This window comes from Fulmarus glacialis, unplaced genomic scaffold (genome assembly GCF_000690835.1).
Source record: "Fulmarus glacialis isolate BGI_N327 unplaced genomic scaffold, ASM69083v1 scaffold10790, whole genome shotgun sequence".
Classification (NCBI taxonomy): Eukaryota; Metazoa; Chordata; class Aves; order Procellariiformes; family Procellariidae; genus Fulmarus; species Fulmarus glacialis.
The window spans coordinates 52,265-58,917 of NW_009189623.1; the positions used below are offsets into that span (position 1 = coordinate 52,265).

Sequence of the window (6,653 nt, forward strand, 5' to 3'; positions counted from 1 at the left end):
ACAGGCAATCCTGTCCATATTATTACTATTACTTTGCTTTTAAATGATTTCCAAGTCCTCTTTCATTAAGACATGTTAGCATTTTCCTTGTGGTCTGTTTTGCCACTGACAGAACATCTCTTTTATCTGTGAAGCCGAGAGGAACTTGTGCAGTCCCATCACAGCTCAGCTTTTGGCCAGCTCTCGTGGTTTTTCCTTTGAGGGTATAAAGACACGTGCCTATTAGCCTGACTGCTTTAATCGCAGCCAAAGAGAACCATGTTTTTAGGGTTTCTGGTTCTATGTTAAACTAATACTAACTCCAGATGTGATTATATTTGTCTGATTCAATGGGAAGTAAGGGTTTAATTGATCATGCTGTCTATCACTTGATCAGTCTCACCTCCCAACTAATTTCTGAACTCACCAACCAATTGCCACCAAGGAGGCAGTGGATCAGAGACAGACAGGCATAGTTACTGCCCTCCCATCGAATGAAGGCTCAGTTATGTTATTAGACAGCCAAGAAGCTATTGAGAATTTCTAAGTTCTGTAGCACACAAACCAGCTGCTTCTGCAGTTGGCAGGCTCTTGCAGAGTTCCTGTTTCTCTATGAAAAGCTCCAGGCTTTTCTCATTTGGATGTCAGCCATCTTTTCTTGAGTACTTAGAGAGCTGATTTTTAAGGATGCATCTACATTAGTAAATTTATGAAGTGTATTTTCCTGAGAACTAGTGGCATTTCTCTGATTCTGTGACATGGCTGGCATCCACATGGCTTAGCTTTTCCCTTGCTCTGCTCACAAGATGATGGCGGCGGCGTAGAGCTGGTTAGGAACGATTCCTGATCTGTACAGCTCCTTACTCCTGCTGCAGCACTGCTTAGCTTCACATGGGAAAACCATGCAAGTGAGTGTGCTAACACTTAAATAGGATGGGCCCTGTCAGACCCAGGTCAAGCATGTGCCAAGACGCTCTTTAGTTCATTAGTATTAAGAAACACTGTTGTCTGCCTTGCTCTGTTTGAAGCACTCAGTGAACCTAGAGAGCTTGCATATCTGAGATAAGCAGGAGGAGGTTGAGCTGAAAAATACAGTGTAAAAGACACATCTGTAGTGAGAGTGACACATGAGTGTGAGGCTCAAATGGGACATTTGAGAAAAGAGGGGGTTTGTGTTCTTAGGAGTGGTGAATGCTATGTGGAAGTTGATATTAATTTCACATGATAGCAGTTCATTTGTCCACGCTGATTGTCTTCATTACTCAGTTGTGCAAATTTAAATCTTAAAAATGTCAGATGAAAGACTCTGGCACAGTCCCTCTCAATCCACATTTCTTTCAAAGAAACGGATGGGTCTATCTTGGAGAACTTCCTAAGTTTTTCTGTTAGTATATGAAATACCCTCACTGTAATATTTATATCCTGGTTGTCTTGCAAGAAATGAAACATTTCTTACATGGAGCATTTCCTATTCCTTTTTTTTTTTTCCCCTCTGTCAAATTAAACTGTCATTTATAGCCTGGGAAGAATCATAGAATCATAGGATGGTTTGGGTTGGAAGGGACCTTAAAGATCAGATAAATGTTTTCAAAATATGACCTCCTTGCTTACGCAAGGATTGCTCAAAATGTGGTCAGTAATAATTACTCATTTTTCCTCACAGATCTCTTGTTATCAGATCACATGGCATCTTCATTATTCTGCATGCAAAGCAAGCAGTGCACAAGGTCCTTTATAATATTAGGAATTCACTGATGGGAATGCAAACGAACCCTGAAAACATGCCGCATCAAATCCTTGCCTGATACGATTTTACCAAACTTCACTAAAGCTAAAGGATGTAGAAAGGTTATGCCATGATGAGGGTCTGGTTACCTGCTTTTTATGACTATTTTTTCAAGTATATGATGTATCCTATTTTTTATTGTCCACAAAAAATAATTAACAAAGACATATTTATCTAATTAGGGTGTCACATTATATCCAGGGCTGTGTTGGAATTTCCTGCCTAACAATACAATATAGTAAAAATCACTCAGTTGTAACTTCGTGTTTTAGAGAAAAGTAATGGAAATTTTAATAGTGTGTTTAAATTTGAGTTCTAGAACTAGCTATTCCAAGAAATAATTTATTAAAGGATTGAGAAATCGTTCTCTTTATTATTAGCTTTTGCAGATCTTCCCATCTAGTCCCTCTCTTCTTAGCCTTCATAGCAGTTATTTTCAAGAGTTACCTTTTGCTTTGCAATCTGCACTTGTGAAATAACAGCTAAGTATTTGAATATGTCTGCATTGCAAGCAAAAGATTGGTGTATGTGTATTTCATATATACTACGTTCACCTGCCTTTAAACTAGCTGTTTTCAGGGAAGTTATGACAGTTGAGACCAGGATACTTACTCGGGTATATTTCCTTTTTCTTGGTTGGGCTTTCCAGCCAAATAATCCTGGTAGGACTAGTGTGTGCCTGGTACTTCTTGCAAAGACTTTCTGTCACTAGGACTCGCTTACCGTGTTTAGCAACTTGTGCTAGATGCGCTGTTACTTCAACCATTTCTCTCCTGTCTGTCTTCACTCGTCACTGTTCACCTCCTGTTCCGTACTCATTTGGTATGGAAGTTAACAGTTGAGAGGCTTTTGTGTCCTGTGGTTATCCTGTAGTACTGTGCTGGATGAACATGAGATTAGAATAAAGATTAGAACATGCCACTAAAATGTTCTCTTTAAAACGTTTAGAAATTTTTTTGGAGGGCTGGCTAAGGGCAAGGAGAGAACAGGTGAGTATGGGTATGACTTAGTAAATCCAGAATTTAGATGCTAGAATAAAGTTAAAAGTAAACAATCCTCAAAGGTCAGTATTATCTTCTCAGGGATCCGCAGTTCATATAAACCAATGCAGCTCCTTATAGACAGAAGTAGTTCTTTTAAATCGCTCCTAATAAATGACATGGGGTAGAAAAAGCACCCTCTCCCCTAAAGTTCAACATAAGATTGATATAAATATGGCATAAATAGTAATCATTCCCTACAAACAGTTGTTTAATATTTAGAGAGGATAAAATATTAATTAGGGTACAAGACTAAGGAAAACACTAAATTCTGATTTGTGTTTGGCAAATGGTCCAAGACTTTGATTTGGACTCTTCTTGCAGTCCAGTACTTAGAGAGTTAAGACCAAATATAAGCAATGTGAGCAGCGTAGGAGGGTGTAGAAGATGTAACTTCCAGCAAGACTGCGTAAGGTTTGCAGCTTCAGAGGTGTGATAGATTCAGTTTGGCACCACTGCTATAGCAAGGGCATTTGTGGGAAGCACATCAAAGAGGAGAGATATCTCTAGGCTCTCCATTACTGCCGCTACCATAGCAGGGATCGTATGCAGGTCTGATAAGGTGGCTGCTAGAGGAATAAGAGAGGAGAAAATAAGGTGCCCGACGCATCAACGTTGCTCACCATGTCTCTGATATTATAACTGAACACAGAATTTTATCAGAAAATGAGGTGACGTGAATGAGAGGGAGAGAGAATGTCTAATTGAAGGATACATGGTATAACAGGAAAACTCACAGAAGTGTCCAAGGTCTCTGAGAATCGCGAAACAGATCTAGCAGGTTCTTCATGTACGTTTCTTCTCTGATTGAGAGTTTTGGGGTGGAGACCATTTCTTCTTGTATCGTTTTGATTGTTTCTTCGGTGTTTGCCCTTCTTTCTTATCAGCCTGATAAAATTTTGCTGTAAATTCCAAGATCTTTCTGTGGTCTCTGTACAGTTTTAGCGTGGTTTTCACCACCTGGCTAGAATGGATTTCTACATGGACATTGCTGCCATTTACCTTTTCATCCTGAACACATTTAAAGTAGATGACATTTTCTTTTGTACCTTAGACCAACTTGCTGATCGGCCTTTGTAACATCTCTGGACAACCTGGACTCCATTGTGTTTTTGCATGGGTGTCTACATTTCTGCCTAAATTCTTGAAGAACGGAGGAGAACATTATCTTCTTGCAAATATGAGAACATGCACTGCTGTTTGTAATTATTGCAGGAGTCAAAGGTCACAAGTGATTTAAAACCAGTGGTTTCTCTTGCTGACACGTTCTCGAGTACTTCCTAGACAAATGTGCAAATCACCTGTGGTTAGAAGAATTTTAGGTTCATGTAAGAGAGGTATTTTCCTCTGTTTGACAATAAACTAGATCAGTAGGGGGACCAGAATAACTACAGCAATTCAAAACTCTGTTTTAATGTGAAATAGTCCTCTACATCCTATTCCATGAGACAGACAAAAAATGTACTATGGGATCTTGTAGCTTTGGGAAACTGGTAAGCACGTTGGAAATGGAATAGGTACTAGTGAATACCCTCCATTTAGAAATTTAAAGTAAATGGATTAAAAGATGGTGGAACATGCAGTGAATTCACAGTGCAGTCTAAAGCACGGGTTTGGGGGCTCTAGTTTATTGAATATTTATGGTTGACTCACCAGTAGAGATTTCAGTGAATTCTTCTCTATTTCATGCCCTATTTAGTATTTTAGTCTGCATCATTTCTCTTCCTGTCTGTCACAACATGGGAGACTATCATTGCTTCTGTTTCCTTCCTTGCTTCTTCCTCTTACCCTTTTTCAGGTCTTTCTTTTTTTTTTTCTTTTGAGATTGTTTCACACCTCTTCTGCCTTTCTTCTCCTCTGTGTCCACCATGGCTCCCAATAGAAGGGACCACTTGTGCTTTTCTTGCTGTTACACTTGGCCATATCACACTCTTCTGAAAATGGCATCATTGATCTGAAGCCTTCAGTAATCTCAAAATTCCACTCAGTTTGTGGAGCCATGAGAAAGAAGTTTTTTGTGAGATACAGCCTGACCAGATGCCATTGCTTAATTGATTTTGCTAGGAAGGGTGGGAATAAAAAAAGGACATACCCTGTGGTTCAGCATAAAACCCAAGCTTTACAAAATGCATAAATGTCCCAGGAAACAATTTCTTTTCAAGAGGATTTTCTGAATAATGGTAAAAGATTTTCTTGTTTTGACTTAGTTCTACTGAAACTTACTCATCTTTGCTCATAACTAAAGGTTAATTGCAGAAATTGTTGTCTTGTGTTTTCCAGTGCAGAGATGTATTTTTAGAAGCTCTGAGACAGTGGCAAGACTCTTCCATTTTCCGTGTAATCTTCTTTCCAGATGCCATAGAAGCTTTTTCCACTGTTGCTATCGACTCATCACTTTCTCTCTCCTCTTTGACTGCTTTAAAACCCAGTGAAGTATTGTCCCAGGTCAACCTCCTCCTTTCTTCACTCCTTTTTTTCCTTCTTTTCTTTCAACTTTCTGCTCTTCTTCCTTTTTCATCCAGTTTTCTCTTAATAGGTAGTGTCAATTCCCGATTACTCCAGAGGCAGAATAAACCTGTCACTTCCCTAGCATGCCTGGCTGGGCTCTGGCATGGCTCTTGTGGCTGTTGGGGAAGTGATAGTCTGTTCTGATACCATTTGGATATTTTCTATTGGAATTAACAATATCGATGCTATATGGTTTGAGAAGCCCTGTAGAGCAAAAATAGCTCACTTCATAAGAAGCGCGTAGGAGAGACTCCAGTTCTGTCTTAGCAGCCTGATGTCTGCCATTTTGCTAATTAACTAAAAGCAAATGCAATGGCCAAAACACATGCTAATGGCAGTAAGTAGGTCCACAGATACAACTGAGAGACTAGAGTACCCCTTCCTTCCTAAATGTGAGTTGCTTGGGGTAGGCCCAGTGATACTAACAGCCAATCACAGATTTATTTATTTTTCTTTGACTGTTTTAGCCTACCCTTGTTTGGACATCCCTTTCCACTTTTGTAAAGAGTAGTCCCTAAAACTTCACATACAAACTGAGATCCAGATCTCCTTTTCTTCCCATTCTTTTAATGGGGTTGCAGTGCGTATTAAAGTGGCAGGAAGTGGCTTGAATAGATTTAGCAACTCAAGAACGGGGTTTGTGTCACCGTGACCAGCTGAACGTGCGCCTTCTGGCTGTCTGCGTGCCAGCCAGTCCCCGTGGCTGCGTTATTATTTATTGCTGTCAAACCCAGTAACTGATACCAACGTGCAGAGAGGGGAAGGAAGCTGCAAGTATGCTGTGTTTGTACAGTGGAAAGGGAGAGTAAACTCTGTTTGCCCAAGGTAGCTGACAAAGTTCAGTAGCTGACAAATGTGGTTTGGAGCCTCAGCTATGCGCTGGCCGGCGCCAGCGCTGGGCCATGGTTCGTTGCATGCCTTTCTTTGATCGCCTCAACTTGCCGTGTGATTCTTTTCTCTCTCTTTTCCCTCCCTCCCTCCTCTCCGCAGATCGTTCTGTGTTTCTCTCCTGCCGGTGCCACGCTGCGAGCGCGAGCTCGGAAGTTCCCAGCCGTAGTTAACTGCACGGCTATTGACTGGTTTCATGAGTGGCCGCGGGAGGCCCTGCGCTCCGTCAGCAGGAGGCTCATTGAGGAAGCCGAGGGGGTCGAGGTACAGAGCTTCAAGCTCGTCAGTCTTCTAAGAAAGCAGCGGAGATCATTGAAAGATCGATAACTGAATACGCTGAAAAAAACAATGCTCTTTTTACTCCTTCTTTGCATACTTGCTGCCTTCAGTGTTGTTCAAGCTCACCCCTGCTAAAAGCTGCATTTTTATAGCGTGTCACTGCCCAGTTCCTT

At 40.9% G+C, this 6,653-nt stretch overlaps 1 pseudogene; it reads left to right on the top strand.

Moving 5' to 3' along the window:
• LOC104080436 overlaps nt 1–6,653 on the top strand; it is a 66,741-nt pseudogene that overhangs the window by 50,991 nt on the left and 9,097 nt on the right.